Genomic DNA, 23,217 nt, shown 5'->3' with positions numbered 1-23,217 from the left:
ATGAGATAATGATGTGAGCATAAAGCCTATCTAGTTGGGATTACAAGGACAAAAGATGACTAAAATGAAAGAAAACAAAAGGTAAAGTCCTGAAAATCTATGTGAATAAAATAAATCCAAATGATCTAAATTTATACAAGAATAAATTTACAAGAATACAAAGAAGCTTTATCTTCTAAGTACCTAATTTTGAACCAATCCCTACCATCTCCTTTTTCCACAAAATACAAGATACTATACAATTCCTGTTATAGGGACCACTAGGAAGGAACATGTAGTTGAAAACACATAGTTAAAATAATTTTGGATTCAAATTCATCAGAGTACCAATTTTGCTAACCATGTTTTCATAAAGGCCATCGGAAGACTCATCACACTGTTCAAATTCCCAATGATAAGACTTCTGATGAGACCAAACAGGTCACATTAAATCAATAGAATATCTTAGAAATAAAACCAGTATGACTAAATCCAAAACATATCGCATGAAGTACCTCATGTACAATACAAACCTACTTTACTAAATAAATGAAACACAGGTGACTGCGCTCTGGGAGAACATTGAGTTCCTGATGGCCTCTTCACAGTCTTCTCTGAGACTCCACTGCCACTTCTACCTGGGCAAGCCTAATGGTGCAGCCATGAAGTTTGTAACCATCTTGTCTTATTAATGCCATGGTGCCAGACTGCACCACACCAGCTGGCACATGACAGAGGATTCATGCTCGTGGGAATCATATTTGTCACCAATGGGTGTCAGTTTCTCCAGGCCATGCTTGGCAAACACACTTTTCAGCTTTGCTTCTAAAAGTGACAACCGTTGGATGACCTTCTCCAGAGTGAGCTTCTGGTCCCCAGGCTCTGATTCTTCAGAAATGCACTCTGTAGTCCTCTCCAAAATGTCAGCCACCTCCACCAAGTCCTTACAGAAACTCTGGATTCCAAATATTTTGGCATCTTCCACACATCTCTGGTTCGCCTCCTTATGTTTTCACAATCAGCTACAGCTCTCTGGTATCTCACCGTTAAATCCTGGACTTCCTTCTCCAGTTTAACAGCTTTTACCCTTAAGGCTTGTTAAGCAAGAGAGGGCCCAAGCTCATCAGGACGGTCCTCAGAATGGCAGTCCTCACCAGCTGTTCCCTGGGTGGCAGTGGGTGGTTTTCTGTTTCTGCGTTAGTTTGCTGATGATAATGGCTTCCAGTTTCATCCATGTTTCTGCAAAGGACATGATCTAGTGCCCTTTTATGGCTGCATAGTATTCCTTGGTATATATGTACCACATTTTCTTTATCCAGCCTATCATTGATGGGCATTTGGGTTGATTCCATGTCTTTTCTATTGTGAATAATGCTTCAGTGAGCATATGCATGCATGTATCTTTATAATAGAATGATTTATATTCTTTTGAGTATATACCCAGGAATGGGATTGCTGGCTCAAATGGTATTTCTGGTTCTAAATCTTTGAGGAATCACCCTACTACCTTCCACAATGGTTGAACTTATTCACATTCCCACCAACAGTGTAAAAGTGTTCTTATTTCTTTTCAACCTTGCTAGCATCTGTTGTTTCTTGACTTTTTAATAATTGACATTCTGACCGGCATGAGATGGTATCTCATTGTGTTTTTTATTTACATTTCTCCAATGATCAGTGATGTTGAGCTATTCTTCATGGGTTTGTTGGCCTCATGAATGTCTCAGTTTTTTCAGAAGTGTCTGTTCAAGTCCTTTGCCCCCTTTTCAATGGGATTGTATTATTTTTAATGGTAAATTTGGTGAAGTTCCTTGTAAATTCTGGATAATAGACCTTTGTCAGATGGATAGATTGCAACAGTTTCCCCCCATTCTATAGATTGTCTTCTCTCTCTGGTAATAGTTTTGTTTGCTGTGCAGAAACTATTTAGCTTAATTAGATCCAATTTGTCAATTTTTGATTTTGTTGCAATTGCTTTCAACAATTTCATCATAAAGTCTTTGCACATGCCTATATCCTGAATGACACAGCCTAGATTTTCTTCTAGGGTTTTTATGATTTTGGGTTTTACATTTAAGTCTTTAATCCAGCTTGAGTTAATTTTTGTGTAAGTTGTAAGAAAGGAATCCTGTTTCAATTTTCTGCCTATGGTTAGCCAGTTCTCCCAGCACTATGTATTAAATAGGAAATCCTTTCCCCATTGCTTGTTTTTGGGGGGTTTGTCAAAGATGGGATGATTGTAGATGTGCTGTTTTACTTCTGAGTTCTCTATTCTCTTCCATTGGTCTATGTGCCTGTTTCTGTACAAGTACCATGCTGTTTTGTTTATTGTGGCCTTGTAGTATAGTTTGAAGTAGGGTAGTGTGATGCCTCCACCTTTGTTCTTTTTGCCTAGGATTGTCTTGGCTAAGTGACCTCTTTTTTGGTTTTATATGAATTTTAAAATAGTTTTTTTTTTTTTTTTCTAATTCTATGAAGAATGTCAGTGGTAGGTCAATTGGAATACCATTGAATCCATAAATTACTTTGGGCACTATGGCCATGTTTGTGATATTAATTCATCCTATACATGAGCATGGAATGGTTTTCCATCTGCTTGTGTCCTCTGTGATTTCTTTGAGCAGTTGTTTGTAGTCCTCCTTGAAGAGGTCCTTCACTTCCCTTGTTAGCTGTATTTCTAGGTATTTACTTTCTTTGTGGTAATTGTGAATGGGAGCTCATCTATGATTTGGGTCTCTGCTCATCTGTTGTTGGTGTATAGGAATGCTTGTGATTTCTGCACGTTGATTTTGTATCCTGAGACTTTGCTAAACTTGCTCAACAGCTTAAGAAACTTTTGGTTGAGACAATGGGGTCTTTCAGATATAGGATTATGCCATCTACAAACAAAGACAATTTGACTTCCTCTCTTCCTATTTGAACATGCTTTATTTCTTTCTCTGCTGATTGTTCTGGCCAGAACTTCTATCACTACGTTAAATAAGAGGGATGAGGGAGGGCATCCTCGTCTTGTACCAGTTTTCAAGGGGGAATGCCTCCAGCTTTTGAAATTCAGTATGATATTGGCTGTGGATCTGTGATAAATAACTCTTATTATTTTGAGGTATGTTCCATCAATACACAGTTTATTGAGAGTTTTAAACATGAAGAGGTTGAATTTTATCAATTCAAGGCCTTTTCTGCATCTATTGAGATATTCATGTGGTTTTTCCCTTTAGTTCTATTTTTGTGATGAATTGCGTTTATTGATTTTTGTATGTTGAACTGGCCTTGCATCCCATGGATGAAGCTAACTTGATCATGGTGCATAAGATTTTTTTTATGTGCTGCTGGATTCGGTTTGCCAGTATTTTATTGAGGATATTTGCATCAATGTTCGTCATGAATATTGGCCTGAAGTGTTGTGTTGTTATTGTTGTTGTATCTCTGCCAATTTTTTGTATCAGGATGATGCTGGCCTCATAAAATGAGTTAGGGAGGAGTCCTTCCTTTTCAATTGTTTGTAATAGTTTTAGAAGAAATGGTATAAGCTCCTCTTATATCTCTGGTAGAATTCAGCTGAAAATCCATCTGTACGTGTTTTTTGTTTTTGTTTTCTTTTTGGTAGGCTATTTATTACTTCCTCAATTTCAGAACTTGTTATTGGTCTAATCAGGGATTCAACTTCTTTCTGGTTCAGATTTTGGAGGGTGTAGGTGTCCAGGAATTTATCCATTTCTTCTAGATTTTCTAGTTTATTTGCATAGAGGTGTTTATAGTATTCTCTGATGGCTATTTGTATTCCTTTGGGTACAGTGGTGGTATCCCCTTTATCGTTTCTGATTGTGTTTATTTGAAACTTCTTTGTTTTCTTCTTTATTAATCTTACTAGTGGTCTATTTTGTTGACTTTTTCAAATAAACAGTTCCTGGATTTGTAGATTTTTTTTGAAGGGTTTTTTCGTGTCTCTGTCTCCTTCAGTTCCACGCTAAGCTTAGTTATTTCCTGTATTTTGCTAGCTCTGGAGTTTGTATGCTCTTGGTTCTCTAGTTCTTTTTTTTTTTTTTTTTTTTTTTGCATGGATTTATTATTTATTTATTTATTTATTTATTTATTATACTTTAAGTTCTAGGGTACATGTGCATAACGTTTATATCATGTGTAACTCCCCAATGCAATCCCTCCCTCCTCCCCCCTCCCCATGATAGGCTCCGTGTGTGATGTTCCCCTTCCCGAGTCCAAGTGATCTCATTGTTCAGTTCCCACCTATGAGTGAGAACATGCGGTGTTTGGTTCTCTCTTCTTGTGATAGTTTGCTAAGAATGATGGTTTCCAGCTGCATCATGTCCCTACAAAGGACGCAAACTCGTCCTTTTATATGGCTGCATAGTATTCCATGGTGTATATGTGCCACATTTTCTTAATCCAGTCTGTCACAGATGGACATTTGGGTTGATTCCAAGTCTTTGCTATTGTGAATAGTGCCGCAATAAACTACGTGTGCATGTGTCTTTGTAGTAGAGTAATTTATAATCCTTGGGTATATACCCAGTAGTGGGATGGCTGGGTCATATGGTACATCTAGTTCTAGATCCTTGAGGATTGCCATACTGATTTCCATAATGGTTGAACTAGTTTCTCTAGTTCTTTTAGTTGTGATGTTAGGTGTAGATTTGAGATCTTTCTAGCTTTTCAATGTGGGCATTTAGTACTATAAATTTCCCTCTTAATACTGCTTTAGGTGTGTCCCAGAGATTCTGGTACATTGTCTCTTTTTTTCTCATTGTTTTCAAATAACTTCTTGATTTCTGCCTTAATTTCATTATTTACCCAGGAGTCATTCAGGAGTATGTTGTTCGATTTCCATGTAGTTGTGTGGTTTTGAGTGGGCTTTTTAATATTGAGTCCTCATTTGATTGTGCTGTGGTCTGAGAGATTGTTTGTTATGATTTCAGGATTTTTGCATTTGCTGAGGAGTGTTTTATTTCCAATTATGTGATCAATCTTAGAGTAAGTGTCATGCGGTGCTAAAAAAATGTATATTCTGTTGTTTTTGGGTGGAGAGTTCTGTAGATATCTATCAGGTCCACTTTGTCTAGAGCTGAGTTCAAATTCTGAATATCTTTGTTAATTTTCTGTCTTCATGATGTGTCTAATACTGATAGTAGGGTATTAAAATCTCCCACTATAATTGTGTAGGGGTCTAAGTCTCTGTGTAGGTCTCTAAGAACTTGTTTTATGAATCTGGGTGCTCTTGTATTAGGTGCACATATATTTAATGTAGTTGGCTTATTTTATTGAATTGAACCCTTTAACATTATGTAATGCCCTTCTTTGTTTTTTTTTCTTTTTTTTTTTTTTTTGACCTTTGTTGGTTTAAAGTCTATTTTGTTAGAAACTAGTATTGCAGCATCTGCTTTTGTCTGCTTTCCATTTGTTTGGTAAATTTTCCTCCATCCCTTTACTCTGAGTCTATGTGTGTCTTTGCACATGAGATGTGTCTCTTGAATACAGCACACCAATGGGTCTTGTCTTTGTATCCAGCTTGCCATTCTGTGTCTTTTAATTGGGGCATTTAGCCCATTTACATTTAAGATTAATCTTGTTATGTGTGAATTTGAATCTCTCATCATTATGCTCACTGGTTAGTTTTGCAGACTTATTAATGTTGTTGCTTCATAGTGTCATTGGTCTGTGTATTTCAGTATGTTCTTGTAGTGGCTGGTAATGGTTTTTCCTGTCCATGTTTAGTGCTTCCTTGAGGAAGGCCTGGTGGTGACAAAATCCCTTAGCATTTGCTTGTCTGAAAAAGCTTTTATTTCTCCTTCGCTTATGAGGCTTATTTGGCCAAATAAACTCTGGGTTGGAATTTCTTTTCTTTATGAATTTTGAATATTAGCCCCCAATCTCTTCTGGGATGCAGGGTTTCTGCTAAGAGGTTAGCTGTTAATCTGATGGGCTTCCCTTTGCAGGTGACCTGGCCTTTCTCTCTTTCTGTCCTTAACATTTTTTCCCTTCATTTTTACCTTAGAGAATCTGATGATAATGTGTCTTGAGGTAGAACTTTTCATGAAGTATCTTATTAGGGTTTTTGGGATTTCCTGAATTTGGATATTGGCCTGTCTTGCTAGGTTGGGGAAGTTCTCCTGGATTATACCATTAAGTATGTTTTCCACTTTTCTCCATCCTCCCCATCTCTTTCAGGTACTCCAATTAGTTGTAGGTTCAGTCTTTTTACATAGTCCCTAATTATCGGAGGTTTGTTTGTCCTTTTCATTCTTTTTTCTCTAATCTTGTCTGCCTGCCTTATTTCAGCAAGATAGTCTTTATGCTTTGCTTGGTCTATTTGACTATTAATGCTTGTTTTTGCATCATTAAGTTTTTGTGTTGTGTTATTCAGCTCCATCAGGTCGTTTATGTTTCTCTCTGGACTGGTTTTTCTAGTTAACAGCTCCTGTAATCTTTTATCATGGTTCTTAGCTTCTGCATTGGGTAAGAACTTAATCCTTTGCTCAATCGAATTCATTATTACCCACTTTCTAAAGCCCACTTCTATCAGTTCATCCATCTCAGTGTCAGCCCCATTCTGTGCCCTTGCTGGTTAAGTGTTGCAATCATTTGGAGGAGAAGAGGCATTCTGGCTTTGGGAATTTGCGGCATTTTTGCATTGTTTTTTCCTCATCTTTATTGTTTTCCTCATCTTCATTGATTGTTCCTCATCTTCATTGATTTTTCCTCATCCGCCTCTGATCTTTGAGGCTGATGACCTTTGGATGGGTTTTTGTGGGGTCTTTTTTGTTGATGTTGTTGTTACTTTTTATTTGTGTTTTTTGTTGTTGTTGTTGTCGTTTGTTTTCTAAAAGTCAGGTGCCTCTTCTATAGGTCTGCTGCAATTTACTGGGGTCCACTCTAGACCCTAGACCCTGTTTGCCTTGTATTACCAGTGAAGGTTGCAGAACAGCAGGGATTGCTTCCTGCTCCTTCCTCCAGAAGATTTTCCCACAGGGGCACCAACCTGATGCCAGCCAGAGCTCTCCTGTCTGAGGTGTCTGTTGACTCCTGTTGGGAGGTCTCACCCAGACAGGAGGCACTGGGTCAGGGACCCTCTTAAGGAGGCAGTCTGTCCCTTTGCAGGACTGGTGTATTGTTGAAATGGGAAAAGTTTCCTTATCCTCCTCACAGGACATGCAATGGGGGTGTGACTCCCTTCTTTGTTGCCCCAGTGCTCAAACCCCTAGGAGAAGCAGGCAGATGGGCAAGTTGTGGGACTCTGACCTGACAGCAGTATCTAGGGGTGAATGTTTACAGCTCCTGAGGCCCCAGTGTGTGTGTGTTATTGTGTGCTCTTTTAGTTTAGCCATCTGTAGGTAGCTTGTGTTAGTCAGCTCAATTAGACCCTCTGCCTTATCACAAGGACAGAGGGTTTTTTGTATCCTGGGGTTTCTTGCCTTGGTGTACCAGAAGAGTCAGATCACATGTGGGCTTGGAGAATGAGTGCAAGATTTTATTGAGTGGAAGTAGCTCTCAGCAGATTGGGGAGCCAGAAGGGGATAGAGTGGGAAGGTAGTTTTCCCCTGGAGATGGGCCACTTAGCAGCTGGGCTCCTTTCCAACCACCCCAGAGAAACTCCGCATAGTTCTGCTGGTCGATGCCTGCTGGCCTGCCAGTGTCTGTCAGTGTGCTCTTTCATTGGCATGCTCCTCCTAACATTCTCTCGACATCCACCTGCTTGTGTTTTCTCCCAGTGATGCGTTCTTCTCAACATCTAGCTGCTCGTGTGCATGCCCACTAGGGTCTCAGGGTTTTAATAGGCACAGGATGGGGATGTGGTATGCCAGGGTGTTCTTGGAAAATGCAACATTTGGGCATAAAAACAGAAATGCTTGTCCTCACCTAGGTCTGTGGGCACAGGCCTGGGGGTGAAGCCCTAGCCAGGGACCAGACCCTTCCCTTCCCATGACTTCCCTGCCCCGCTCCCATATCACTATGTTGGGGGAATACCCCTCATTGGGATCAACCGATTTCTTCAGAGCTAGCAGGAAGGAAAAATTAAGTCTGCTGAACCCGGGACTATGGCCAACCCTCCCCCCAGGTGCTTTATACTAGGGAGATGAGAATTATGTTTATAAGCCCTTGACTGGAGCTGATGGACTTCCTGCAGGGATGCCCTGCCTGGTGAGGAAGAATCTAAAGGAGTCTGGGCACAGCAGCTTTGCTGTAATGTGGGGAATTCTGCCCAGTCCAAACCTCCAAGTCTCCTTAGCACTGTCAGGAGACAAGCACCTACTAAAGCCACAGTAATGGCAGTCACACTTCCCTCCTCTCAGAACTTGGTCATCCCAGGCAAACTCCAGACTACTGTGCTGGCAATGGGGATTTCAAGCCAGTGATTCTTAGCTTGCTGGGTTCCGTGTAAGTGGGACTTGCTGAGTGAGACTGCTTGGCTCCCCAGCTTCAGCCCCATTTCCACTGGAGTGAATGGTTATCCTGTCTCCCTAGAGTTCCAGGTGCCACTGGAGTATGTAAAAATTCCTGCAGCTCAGTGCCTGCCTGAATAGTGACACAGTTTCATGCTTAAGACCCAGGGCTTGGTGGTACAGGGCCTGATCTGAAGACTGCAAAACTCCATGGGAAAAGTGTAGTACTCCTGGTGGGTAGCACAGTTTCTCATCTCTTCCCTTGACTGGGGGAGGGAGGTCCCCCCACTCCATGCACTTCTCAGGTAAAGTGTCACCCCAACTTGCTGATGCTCACTCTCCATGGGTCACGTCCACTGCCTAGCCGGTTCCAATGAGATGAACTGGGTACCTCAGTTGGAAATGCAGAAATTACCCACCTTCTGCATTGGTCTCACTGGGAGTTGCAGACCAGAGCTGCTACTGTTCCAATTGTTTTAACTTTTCACTTCCACCAATAAGCAAGAACATGCAAAGTTTGTCTTTCTGTGCCTGGCTTATTTCACTTAAAATAACAACATTCAATCCCATCCATGTTGCTGCTAATAACAGCATCTCATTCTTTTTTATGACTGAATAGTACTCCATTGTTTATATGTACCACATTTTCTTTATCCATTCATCTCTTCATGGACATTTAGGTTGCTTCCAAATCTTGGCTATGGTAAACAATGCTGCAATAAACATAGGAGTTTAGATATCTCTTCCATTTACTGATTTCCTTTCTTTTGAGTATATATCTAGAAGTGGAATTGCTGGCTTGTGTGTTAGCTCTCCTTTTAGTTTTTGAGAAACCTCCAAAATGTTCTCTACACTGGTTGTACTAATCTAATTTCCCTTTTCTTCACATTCTCACCAGCATTTGTTATTGCCTGACTTTCGGATAAAAGTAATTTTAACGGGGGTAAGATGGCATCTAATTGTAGTTTTATATGCATTTCTCTGATGATTAATGATGTTCAGCACCTTTTCATTTACTTGTTTGCCATTTGTATGTCTTCCTTTGAAAAGTTTCTATTCAGATCTTTTGCCCATTTTTGTAATTATTTCTCTAGTTGCAAACACTAGCTTTAAAAAATATGTCTTGCATATCCGCAGCTGTTTCTATACTGCTTTCCCCTCCAATCTCCAACTGGATAACTACATGTTACTTTACCATTCCACACTCACTTTGAATAGCAACCAAGTCATTTTGGGATGATGATACTTTGAAACAACCAGTAACATCGCTGACAATCTTTCTACATTGATGTCCTTATAGGAGAATATTGTTTGCTTGTTTAATGAATGTATGAACATGTTTTTTTTTTTTTGTTTGTTTGTTTGTTTGTTTTGTTGTTTTTTTTTTTTTTTTTTTTCAGACGGAGTCTCGCTCTGTCGCCCGGGCTGGAGTGCAGTGGCCAGATCTCAGCTCACTGGAAGCTCCGCCTCCCGGTTTACGCCATTCTCCTGCCTCAGCCTCCCGAGTAGCTGGGACTACAGGCGCCCGCTACCTCGCCCGGCTAGTTTTTTGTATTTTTTAGTAGAGACGGGGTTTCACCGTGTTAGCCAGGATGGTCTCGATCTCCTGACCTCGTGATCCGCCCGTCTCGGCCTCCCAAAGTGCTGGGATTACAGGCTTGAGCCACCGCGCCCGGCCTGTATGAACATGTTAAAGTTTGTTTGTCTTTTATGGTTGACAGCTCAAGGTAATTCCTCAGACAATTTTTTGATGAGCACCTTCTTGAAACATTTGGTCTCTCCTTTTTATCAACCACTGCTCAGTGATCTTTGGAAATACTCTCAATCCTTTTCTTGATTTCGATGTTTTTCTTTTTCTTTCTATCTGTGAGGCCCTAATAATCCCAATGAAGGCCAGAAAGCAAGGGAAGGGTAGTACTAGTGATACAAAATCCTGATGTTTTTAACAGAAATAAGCAATTTAAAAAACACTCTATCATAAAATTGACAGGCAGGTGGCATGCACCTGTACTTCCAGTCACTAAGCAGCTGTAGGTATGTGGGCTACTTGAACCCAGGAGTTTGAGGCTGCAGTGAGCTATGATCACACCACTTCACTCCATGCTAGATGACAGAGTAAGACCTTCTTCCTAAAACATAAAAAATAAAGCTCTAAAGCCTTTGAAAGTGTCTACAGATCTCATTCAGAATCTCCATGAAATTCTATCAAATTCTGCAAATTACTGTGTTTAAATTTGTTATTACCTCAAGTACTGGTATTCAAACAGGGAATTTTTCTTATTCAGTTTTATTGTTTTTCCATTTTAATAACTAAAATTGCAATAATATTTTATACTATTTATTGCAAATATATGTTATTTCAGTTACAGAACAAGATTAAATATACATTGTGGGCTAATAGACATAATCACCACTTATAGTATTGCCTCTATGAAAAACTACATTTTGAGTTATTACACCAAAACTTACAAGTGAAGTTTTGAAATATGATAACTTTGTAAATTAGTGACTAACTATATATTTAGCTGTAACCTCTCATCTGCACTTCAGTATCATATTTCCAACTGCCTTCAGGACACCTCTATTTCTATATAAAGCTGTCACTAAGTTCAAAATGTCTAAAATCAAATTCATTACATTCTCTAGCCGTTCCTTTACTGCCCCTTCCCTTATATCTCAAGCTTCAAGTCTCAGTTGCTAAATAAAGTACTTTTGTTTGTTGTTTTTGTCTTGTTTTTAAACTGTTTTGACTTACTCATGCCAATGCTGAGATTTCCTTTCTCTGAACTCATGACATTTGATTCTCCAGTCATGCCAGCCTTGGGGGATGATCAAGGCTTGGCAAAAGATGCATTAGCATTTTCTTGGAGAAGTAAGCAAGGAAACATGCAGTTACTTTATTATGTTCTATACCAGGTCAGGTGCATAAAAGAGTAATATTAATATCTGCCCTCAAAGAGTATGGTCTGGGGAAGGGAAAAGAGACAAGAGAAAAACAGGTAATGAACAAACAATGTAGTAACTGTTGTAAAAAAGTAAGTGAAAAGTGCTTTTTGCTTACTAAAATGGAGGTGGGAAAAATCTTCACAGAGAAGATGACAACTGGCATACCCTGTGAAGGGTTAATAAGCACTTGTTGGTTGAAGAAAAAAGAAAAATGATATCACATGATAGAAAATAGCATCCATAAAAGTAAAGAGAAATGAAAGAGGATGGCACATTTGGAGAATGGCAATAATTATGCTGTGACTGACTTGGGGTGGAGAGCAGAGCAAGAAAGCTGATGAGTTGACGGTGCAGCACACCAACATTGCACAAGTATACATATGTAATAAACCTATACATTGTGCACATGTACCCTAGAACTTAAAGTATAATAATAATAAAAAAAAAGAAATAGAGACTCAAAAAAAAAAAAAAGAAAGAAAGAAACAGTTGAAGTGAGGAGTAGGCTGGGATCCCTCAATGAGCAGAACCTCTGCAGATTGCAAACATCTCTGTCTGACGCTTTGAAGAGAGCAATGGATCTCCCAAAACGGAGGGAGATCTGAGACGGACAGACTGCCTGCTAAGTGGGTCTTTGACCCCTGAGTACCTAACTGAGAGACATCCCCCACTAGGGGCGTCTGACACCCCGCACCTCACATGTTGAAGTACACCCCTGAGAGGAAGCTTCCAAGTAAGAATCAGACAGGTACACTCACTGTTCAGCAACATTCTATCTTCTGCAACCTCTGCTGCTGATACCCAGGCAAACAGGGCCTGGAGTGGACCTCAGCAATCTCCAACAGACCTACAGCTGAGGGTCTGACTGTCGAAGAAACTATCAAACAGGAAAGACACCTATAACCAAAACCCCAGTACGTCACATCATCAAAGATCAGAGACAGATAAAATCACAAAGATGGGAAAAAGCAGGCAGAGAAGCTGGAAATTCAAAACAAAGAGCGCTCTCCTCCTGCAAAGGATCGCAGCCATCACCAGGAACGAATCAAAGCTGGTCAGAGAATGACTTTGACGAGAGATAAGAGGCTTCAGTCCATCAAACTTCTCAGAGCTAAAGGAGGAATTACGTACCCAGCACAGAAACTAAAAATCTTGAAAAGAGTGGAAATTGACAGCTAGACTAATTAATGCAGAGAAGGTCATAAACGAAATGACAGAGATGAAAACCATGACAAGAGAAATACATGACAAATCCCAAGCTTCAGTACCGACATCGATCAACTGGAAGAAAGAGTATCAGCGATTGAGGACCAAATGAATGAAATGAGCTAGAAGAGAACCAAAAGAAAAAGAAGAAAAGAAATGAACAAGCCTGCAAGAAGTATGGGATTATGTAAAAAGACCAAATCTACGTCTGATTGGGGTGCCTGAAAGTGAGGGGAAAATGGAACCAAGTTAGAAAACACTCTTCAGGATATCATCCAGGAGAACTTCCCCAACCTAGTAGGGCAGCCCAACATCAAATTCAGAAATACAGAGAACGCCACAACGATACTCCTCCAGAAGAGCAACTCCAAGACACATAATTGCCAGATTCACCAAGTTGAAATGACGAAAAAATCTTAAGGCAGCCAGAGAGAAAGGTCGGGTTACCACAAAGGAAGCCCATCAGATAACAGCAGATCTCTCCGCAGAACTCTACAAGCGAAGATGGCCGAATAGAACAGCTCCAGTCTCCAACTCCCAGCGCGAGTAACACAGAAGACCGGTGATTTCTGCATTTTCAACTGAGGTACTGGGGTCATCTCTCTAGGGAGTGCCGGACAATCGGTGCTGGTCAGCTGCTGCAGCCTGACCAGCATGAGCTGAAGCAGGGCGAGGCATCGCCTCACCTGGAAGCGCAAGGGGAAGGAAATCCGTTTCCCTAGCCAGGGGAACTGAGACACATAACACCTGGAAAATCGGGTAACTCCCACCCCAATACTGCGCTTTAAGGAAACAGGCACACCAGAGAATATATCCCACACCTGGCCGGGAGGGTCCCACGCCCACGGAGCGTCCCTCACTGCTAACACAGCCGTCTGCGGCGATCTATCCGCAGGCAGCAGCGAGGCTGGGGAGGGGCGCCCGCCATTGCTGAGGCTTAAGTAGGTAAACAAAGCCGCTGGGAAGCTCGAACTGGGTGGAGCTCACAGCAGCTCAAGAAACCTGCCTGTCTCTGTAGACTCCACCTCTGGGGACAGCCACAGCTGAGGTCCAATAGGGAAAGCAGCGGGGGCGGTGCAGAGGCGAACGACTCTGTCTGACAGCTTTGGGGAGAGCAGTGGATCTCCCAACGCGGAGGTTGAGATCCGAGAACGGACAGACTGCCTGCTCAGGTGGGTCCCTGACCCCTGAGTAGCCTAGCTGGGAGACATCCCCCACTAGGGGCAGTCTGACTGACCCCCACACCTCACAGGGTGGAGTCATCCCTGAGAGGAACTTCCAAAGGAAGAATCAGACAGGTACACTCGCTGTTCAGCATATTCTATCTTTGGCAACCTCTGCTGCTGATACCCAGGCAAACAGGGTCTGGAGTGGACCTCAAGCAATCTCCAACAGACCAACAGACAGTCCTTCTGACTGTCAGACGGAAAACTATCAAACAGAAGGACACCTATACCAAAACCCCATCAGTACGTCACCATCATCAAAGATCAGAGACAGATAAAACCAAAAAGATGGGGAGAAGCAGGCAGAAAAGCTGGAAATTCAAAAATAAGAGCGCATCTCCCCCTGCAAAGGAGCGCAGCCCATCGCCAGCAACGGATCAAAGCTGGTTAGAGAATGACTTTGACGAGATGAGAGAAGAAGGCTTCAGTCCATCAACTTCTCAGAGCTAAAGGAGGATTACGTACCAGCGCAAAGAAACTAAAAATCTTGAAAAAAAAGTGGAAGAATTGACAGCTAGACTATTAATGCAGAGAAGATCATAAACGAAATGACAGAGATGAAAACCATGACACGAGAAATACGTGACAAATGCACACTTCAGTAACCACTCGATCAACTGGAAGAAAGAGTATCAGCGATTGAGGATCAATGAATGAAATGAAGCGAGAAGAGAAACAAAAGAAAAAGAAGAAAAAGAAATGAACAAAGCCTGCAAGAAGTATGGGATTATGTAAAAAGACCAAATCTACGTCTGATTGGGGTGCCTGAAGTGAGGGGGAAATGGAACCAAGTTGGAAAACACTCTTCAGGATATCATCCAGGAGAACTTCCCCAACCTAGTAGGGCAGGCCAACATTCAAATTCAGGAAATACAGAGAACGCCACAAAGATACTCCTCCAGAAGAGCAACTCCAAGACACATAATTGCCAGATTCACCAAAGTTGAAATGAAGGAAAAAATCTTAAGGGCAGCCAGAGAGAAAGGTCGGGTTACCCACAAAGGGAAGCCCATCAGACTAACAGCAGATCTCTCGGCAGAAACTCTACAAGCCAGAAGAGAGTGGGGGCCAATATTCAACGTTCTTAAAGAAAAGAATTTTCAACCCAGAATTTCATATCCAGCCAAACTAAGTTTCATCAGTGAAGAGAAATAAAATCCTTTACAGATAAGCAAATGCTTAGAGATTTTGTCACCACCAGGCCTGCCTTACAAGAGACCCTGAAGGAAGCCCTAAACATGGAAAGGAACAACCGTACCAGCCATTGCAAAAACATGCCAAAATGTAAAGACCATCGAGGCTAGGAAGAAACTGCATCAACTAATGAGCAAAATAACCAGTTACTATCATAATGACAGGATCAAGTTCACACATAACATATTAACCTTAAATGTCAATGACTAAATGCTCCAATTAAAGACACAGACTGGCAAACTGGATAAAGAGTCAACCCCATCAGTCTGCTGTATTCAGGAGACCCATCTCACATGCAGAGACATACATAGGCTCAAAATAAAGGGATGGAGAAAGATCTACCAAGCAAATGGAGAACAGAAAAAGCAGGGTTGCAATCCTAGTCTCTGATAAAACAGACTTTAACCATCAAAGATCAAAGAGACAAAGAAGGCCATTACATAATGGTAAAGGGATCAATTCAACAGGAAGAGCTAACTCTCCTAAATATATATGCACCCAATACAGGAGCACCCAGATTCATAAAGCAAGTCCTTAGAGACCTACAAAGAGACTTACTCCCATACAATAATAATGGGAGACTTCAACACTCCACTGTCAACATTAGACAGATCAACGAAAAGAAAGTTAACAAGATATCCAGGAATTGAACTCATCTCTGCACCAAGCGACCTAATAGACATCTATAGAACTCTCCACCCCAATCAACAGAATATACTTCTTCTCAGCACCACATCGCACTTATTCGAAAATTGACCACATAATTGGAAGTAAAGCACTCCTCAGCAAATGTAAAAGAACAGAAATTATAACAAACTGTCTCTCAGACCACAGTGCAATCAAACTAAACTCAGGACTAAGAAACTCAATCAAAACCGCTCACTACATGGAAACTGATAACCTGCTCCTGAATGACTACTGGGTACATAACGAAATGAAAGCAGAAATAAAGATGTTCTTTGAAACCAATGAGAACAAAGATACAACATACCAGAATCTCTGGGACACATTTAAAGCAGTGTGTAGAGGGAAATTATAGCACTAATGCCCACAAGAGAAAGCAGGAAAGATCTAAATTGACACTTAACATCACAATTAAAAGAACTAGAGAGGCAAGAGCAAACACATTCAAAAGCTAGCAGAAGGCAAGAAATAACTAAGATCAGAGCAGAACTGAAGGATAGAGTCACAAAAAACCCTCCAAAAAATCAATGAATCCAGGAGTTGGTTTTTTGAAAAGATCAACAAAATTGACAGACCGCTAGCAAGACTAATAAGAAAAAAGAGAGGAATCAATAGACGCAATAAAAATATAAAGGGGATATCACCACCGACCCCACAGAAATACAAACAACCATCAGAGAATACTATAAATGCCTCTACGCAAATCGACTAGAAAATCTAGAAGAAATGGATATTTTCCTGGACACTTACACTCTCCCAAGACTGAACCAGGAAGAAGTTGAATCCCTGAATAGACCAATACAGGCTCTGAAATTGAGGCAACAATTAATAGCCTACCCACGAAAAAAAGTCCAGGACCAGATGGATTCACAGCTGAATTCTACCAGAGGTACAAGGAGGAGCTGGTACCATCCTTCTGAAACTATTCCAATCATAGAAAAAGAGGGAATCCTCCTAACTCATTTTATGAGGCCAACATCATCCTGATAACAAAGCCTGGCAGAGACACAACAAAAAAGAGAATTTTAGACCAATATCCCTGATGAACATCGATGCAAAAATCTCAATAAAATACTGGCAAACCGGATTCAGCAACACATCAAAAAGCTTATCCACCATGATCAAGTGGGCTTCATCCCTGGGATGCAAGGCTGGTTCAACATTCGCAAATCATCAACGTAATCCAGCATATAAACAGAACCAAAGACAAGAACCACATGATTATCTCAATAGATGCAGAAAAGGCTTTTGACAAAATTCAACAGCCCTTTATGCTAAAAACGCTCAATAAATTCGGTATTGATGGAACGTACCTCAAAATAATAGAGCTATTTATGACAAACCCACAGCTAATATCATACTGAATGGGCAAAAACTGGAAAAATTCCCTTTGAAAACTGGCACAAGACAGGGATGCCCTCTCTCACCACTCCTATTCAACATAGTGTTGGAAGTTCTGGCTAGGGCAATCAGGCAAGAGAAGAAATCAAGAGTATCCAGTTAGGAAAGAAGAAGTCAAATTGTCCCTGTTTGCAGATGACATGATTGTATTTTAGAAAAACCCATCGTCTCAGCCCAAAATCTCCTTAAGCTGATAAGCAACTTCAGCAAAGTCTCAGGATACAAAATTAATGTGCAAAATCAGAAGCATTCTTACACACCAGTACAGACAAGCAGAGCCAAGTCAGGATGAACTTCCATTCACAATTGCTTCAAAGAGAATAAAATACCTAGGAATCCAGCTTACAAGGATGTAAAGGACCTCTTCAAGGAGAACTACAAACCACTGCTCAGTGAAATCAAAGAGGACACAAACAAATGGAAGAACATACCATGCTCATGGATAGGAAGAATCAATATCGTGAAATGGCCATACTGCCCAAGGTTATTTATAGATTCAATGCCATCCCCATCAAGCTACCAATGAGTTTCTTCACAGAATTGGAAAAAACTGCTTTAAAGTTCATGGAACCGAAAAGAGCCCGCATTGCCAAGACAATCCTAGGTCAAAAGGACAAAGCTGGAGGCGTCACGCTACCTGACTTCAAACTATACTACAAGGCTACAGTAACCAAAACAGCATGGTACTGGTACCACAACAGAGAAATAGACCAGTGGAACAGAACAGAGTCCTCAGAAATAATACCACACATCTACAGCCATCTGATTTTTGACAAACCTGAGAAAACAAGAAATGGGGAAAGGATTCCCTATTTAATAATGGTGCTGGGAAAATTGGCTAGCCATAAGTAGAAAGCTGAAACTGGATCCTTTCCTTACCCCTTATACGAAAATTAATTCAAGATGGATTAGAGACTTAAATGTTAGACCTAATACCATAAAAACCCTAGAAGAAAATCTAGGTAGTACCATTCAGGACTAGGCATGGGCAAGGACTTCATGTCTAAAACACCAAAAGCAACGGCAGCAAAAGCCAAATTGACAATGGGATCTCATTAAACTAAGAGCTTTTGCACAGCAAAAGAAACTACATCAGAGTGAACAGGCAACCTACAGAATGGGAGAAAATTTTTGCAACCTACTCATCTGACAAAGGGCTAATATCCAGAATCTACAAAGAACTCAAACAAATATACAAGAAAAAAACAAACAACCCCATCAAAAAGTGGGGAAAGGATATGAACAGACATTTCTCAAAAGAAGACATCCATACAGCCAACAGACACATGAAAAAATGCTCGTCATCACTCGCCATCAGAGAAATGCAAATCAAAACCACAATGAGATACCATCTCACACCAGTTAGAATGGCAATCATTAAGAAGTCAGGAAACAATAATGTTGGAGAGGATGTGGAGAAATAGGAACACTTTTACACTGTTGGTGGGATTGTAAACTAGTTCAACATTATGGAAAACAGTATGGCGATTCCTCAAGGATCTAGAACTAGATGTACCATATGACCCAGCCATCCCACTACTGGGTATATACCCAAAGGATTATAAATTACTCTACTACAAAGACACATGCACACGTATGTTTATTGCGGCACTATTCACAATAGCAAAGACTTGGAATCAACCCAAATGTCCATCTGTGACACTGGATTAAGAAAATGTGGCACATATACACCATGGAATACTATGCAGCCATCAAAAAGATGAGTTTGCGTCCTTTGTAGGGACATGGATGCAGCTGGAAACCATCATTCTTAGCAAACTATCACAAAAGAGAAAACCAAACACCGCATGTTCTCACTCATAGGTGGGAACTGAACAATAGATCACTTGGACTCGGAAGGGGAACATCACACACTGGGGCCTATCATGAGAGGGGGAGGAGGGAGGGATTGCAGTGGGAGTTATACATGATATAACGTTATGCACATGTACCCTAGAACTTAAAGTATAATCAAAAAAAAAAAAGAAAAAAAAAAAAAAAGAAACTCTACAAGCCAGAAGAGATGGGGGCCAATATTCAACGTTCTTAAAGAAAAGAATTTTTAACCCAGAATTTCATATCCAGCCAACTAAGTTTCATCAGTGAAGGAGAAATAAAATCCTTTACAGATTAGCAAGTGCTTAGAGATTTTGTCACCACCAGGCCTGCCTTACAAGAGATCCTGAAGGAGCCCTAAACATGGAAGGAACAACCGGTACCAGCCATTGCAAAAACATGCCAAAATGTAAAGACCATCGAGGCTAGGAGACTGCATCAATAAGGAGCAAATAATCAGTTAATATCATAATGGCAGGATCAAGTTCACACATAACAATATTAACCTTAAATGTAATGGACTAAAAGCTCCAATTAAAGACACAGACTGGCAAACTGGATAAAGATCAAGATCCATCATTCTGCTGTATTCAGGAGACCCATCTCATGCAGAGACATACATAGGCTCAAAATAAAGGGATGGAGGAAGATCTACCAAGCAAATAGAGAACCAAAAAATCAGGGGTTGCAATTTTAGTCTCTGATAAAACAGACTTTAAACCATCAAAGATCAAAAGAGACAAAGAAGGCCATTACATGATGGTAAAGGGATCAATTCAACAGGAAGAGCTAACTCTCCTAAATATATATGCACCCAATACAGGAGCACCCAAATTCATAAGCAAGTCCTTAGAGACTTACAAAGAGACTTAGACTCCCATACAATAATATGCGAGACTTCAGCACTTCACTATCAACATTAGACCGATCAACGAGACAGAAAGTTACCAGGATATCCAGGAATTGAACTCATCTCTGCACCAAGCGGACCTAATACACACCTAGAGAACTCTCCACCCCAATCAACAGAATATACATTCTTCTCAGCACCACATCGCACCTATTCCAAAATTGACCACATAATTGGAAGTAAAGCACTCCTCAGCAAATGTAAAAGAACAGAAATTATAACAACTGTCTCTCAGACCACAGTGCAATCAAACTAGAACTCAGGACTAAGAAACTCAATCAAAACCACTCAACTACATGGAAACTGAACAACCTGCTCCTGAATGACTACTGGGTACATAACGAAATGAAAGCAGAATAAAGATGTTCTTTGAAACCAATGAGAACAAAGATACAACATACCAGAATCTCTAGGACACATTTAAATCAGTGTGTAGAGGGAAATTTATAGCACAAAATGCCCACAAGAGAAAGCAGAAAGATCTACAATTGACACTCTAACATCACAATAAAAAGAACTGGAGAAGCAAGAGCAAACACATTCAAAAGCTAGCAGAAGGCAAGAAATAACTAAGATCAGAGCAGAACTGAAGGAGATAGAGACACAAAACCCCCTCAAAAAATTAATGAATCCAGGAGTTGGTTTTTTGAAAAAATCAACAAAATTGACAGACCACGAGCAAGACTAATAAAGAAGAGAGAGGAATCAAATAGACGCAATAAAAAATGATAAAGGGGATATCACCACCGACCCCACAGAAATACAAACTACCATCAGAGAATACTATAAACAGCTCTTTGCAAATCAACTAGAAAATCTAGAAGAAATGGATAATTTCCTGGACACTTACACTCTCCCAAGACTAAACCAGGAAGAAGTTGAATCCCTGAATAGACCAATAGCAGGCTCTGAAATTGAGGCAACAATTAATAGCCTACCCACGAAAAAAAGTCCAGGACCAGATGGATTCACAGCTGGATTCTACCAGAGGTAAAAGGAGGAGCTGATACCATTCCTTCTGAAACTATTCCAATCAATAGAAAAAGAGGGAATCCTCCCTAACTCATTTTATGAGGCCAACATCATCCTGAGACCAAAGCCTGGCAGAGACACAACAAAAAAAGAGAATTTTAGACCAATATCCCTGATGAATATCGATGCAAAAATCCTCAATAAAATACTGTCAAACCGGATTCAGCAGCACATCAAAAAGCTTATCCACCATGATCAAGTGGGCTTCATCCCTGGGATGCAAAGCTGGTTCAACATTTGCAAAGCAATAAAAGTAATCCAGCATATAAACAGAACCAAAGACAAGAACCACATGATTATCTTAATAGATGCAGAAAAGGCTTTTGACAAAATTCAACAGCGCTTCATGCTAAAAAAGCTCAATAAATTCGGTATTGATGGAACGTACCTCAAAATAATAAGAGCTATTTATGACAAACTCACAGCTATTATACTGAATGGGCAAAAACTGGAAAAATTCCCTTTGAAAACTGGCACAAGACAGGGATGTCCTCTCTCACCACTCCTATTCAACATAGTGTTGGAAGTTCTGGCTAGGGCAATCAGGCAAGAGAAAGAAATCAAGGGTATTCAGTTAGGAAAAGAAGAAGTCAAATTGTCCCTGTTTGCAGATGACATGATTGCATATTTAGAAAACCCCATTGTCTCCGCCCAAAATCTCCTTAAGCTGATAAGCAACTTCAGCAAAGTCTCAGGATACAAAATCAATGGGCAAAATCACAAGCATTCTTATACACCAGTAACAGACAAGCAGAGAGCCAAATCAGGAATGAACTTCCATTCACAATTGCTTCAAAGAGAATAAAATACCTAGGAATCCAGCTTACAAGGGATGTAAAGGACCTCTTCAAGGAGAACTACAAACCACTGCTCAGTGAAATCAAAGAGGACACAAACAAATGGAAGAACATACCATGCTCATGGATAGGAAGAATCAATATCGTGAAAATGGCCATACTGCCCAAGGTTATTTATAGAGTCAATGCCATCCCCATCAAGCTACCAATGACTTTCTTCACAGAATTGGAAAAACGGCTTTAAAGTTCATATGGAACCAAAAAAGAGCCCACATTGCCAAAACAATCCTAAGTCAAAAGGACAAAGCTGGAGGCGTCACGCTACCTGACTTCAACTATACTACAAGGCTACAGTAACCAAAACAGCATGGTACTGGTACCACAACAGAGATATAGACCAATGGAACAGAACAGAGTCCTCAGAAATAATACCACACATCTACAGCCATCTGATCTTCGACAAACCTGAGAGAAACAAGAAATGGGGAAGGATTCCCTATTTAATAAATGGTGCTGGGAAAATTGGCTAGCCGTAAGTAGAAAGCTGAAACTGGATCCTTTCCTTACCCCTTATACGAAGATTAATTCAAGGTGGATTAGAGACTTAAATGTTAGACCTAATACCATAAAACCCTAGAAGAAAATCTAGGTAGTACCATTCAGGACATAGGCGGGCAAGGACTTCATGTCTAAAACACCAAAAGCAATGGCAGCAAAAGCCAAAATTGACAAATGGGCTCTAATTAAACTAAAGAGCTTCTGCACAGCAAAAGAAACTACCATCAGAGTGAACAGGCAACCTACAGAATGGGAGAAAATTTTTGCAATCTACTCATCTGACAAAGGGCTAATATCCAGAATCTACAAAGAACTCAACAATATACAAGAAAAAAACAACAACCCCATCAAAAAGTGGGCAAAGGATATGAACAGACATTTCTCAAAAGAAGACATTCATACAGCCACAGACACACATGAAAAAATGCTCATCATCACTGGCCGTCAGAGAAATGCAAATGAAAACCACAATGAGATACCATCTCACACCAGTTACAATGGCAATCATTCAAAAGTCAGGAACAACAGGTGTTGGAGAGGATGTGGAGAAATAGGAACACTTTTACACTGTTGGTGGGATTGTAAACTAGTTCAACCATTATGGAAAACAGTATGGCAATTCCTCAAGGATCTGGAACTAGATGTACCATATGACCCAGCCATCCCACTACTGGGTATATACCCAAATGATTATAAATTATTCTACTACAGAGACACATTCACACGTATGTTTATTGCAGCACTATTCACAATAGCAAAGACTTGGAATCAACCCAATGTCCATCTGTGACAGACTGGATTAAGAAAATGTGGCACATATACACCATGGAATACTATGCAGCCATCAAAAAGGATGAGTTTGCGTCCTTTGTAGGGACATGGATGCAGCTGGAAACCATCATTCTTAGCAAACTATCACAAGAAGAGAAAACCAAACACCGCATGTTCTCACTCATAGGTGGAACTGAACAATGAGATCACTCGGACTCGGGAAGGGGAACGTCACACACTGGGGCCTTTCATGGGGAGGGGGGAGGGGGAGGGATTGCATT

General features: G+C 40.6%; 1 pseudogene; it reads right to left on the bottom strand.

The window, feature by feature from the left end:
• Nucleotides 1–581: 581 nt before the first annotated feature.
• The window catches only part of LOC117077758, a 38,519-nt pseudogene continuing 15,883 nt past the window's right edge, over nt 582–23,217 (bottom strand).

Source organism: Trachypithecus francoisi, unplaced genomic scaffold (genome assembly GCF_009764315.1).
Source record: "Trachypithecus francoisi isolate TF-2019V2 unplaced genomic scaffold, Tfra_2.0 Lachesis_group6, whole genome shotgun sequence".
Classification (NCBI taxonomy): domain Eukaryota; kingdom Metazoa; phylum Chordata; class Mammalia; order Primates; family Cercopithecidae; genus Trachypithecus; species Trachypithecus francoisi.
The sequence above is the reverse complement of the archived record's forward strand: the minus strand, read 5'-3'. Positions and strand labels throughout refer to the sequence as shown.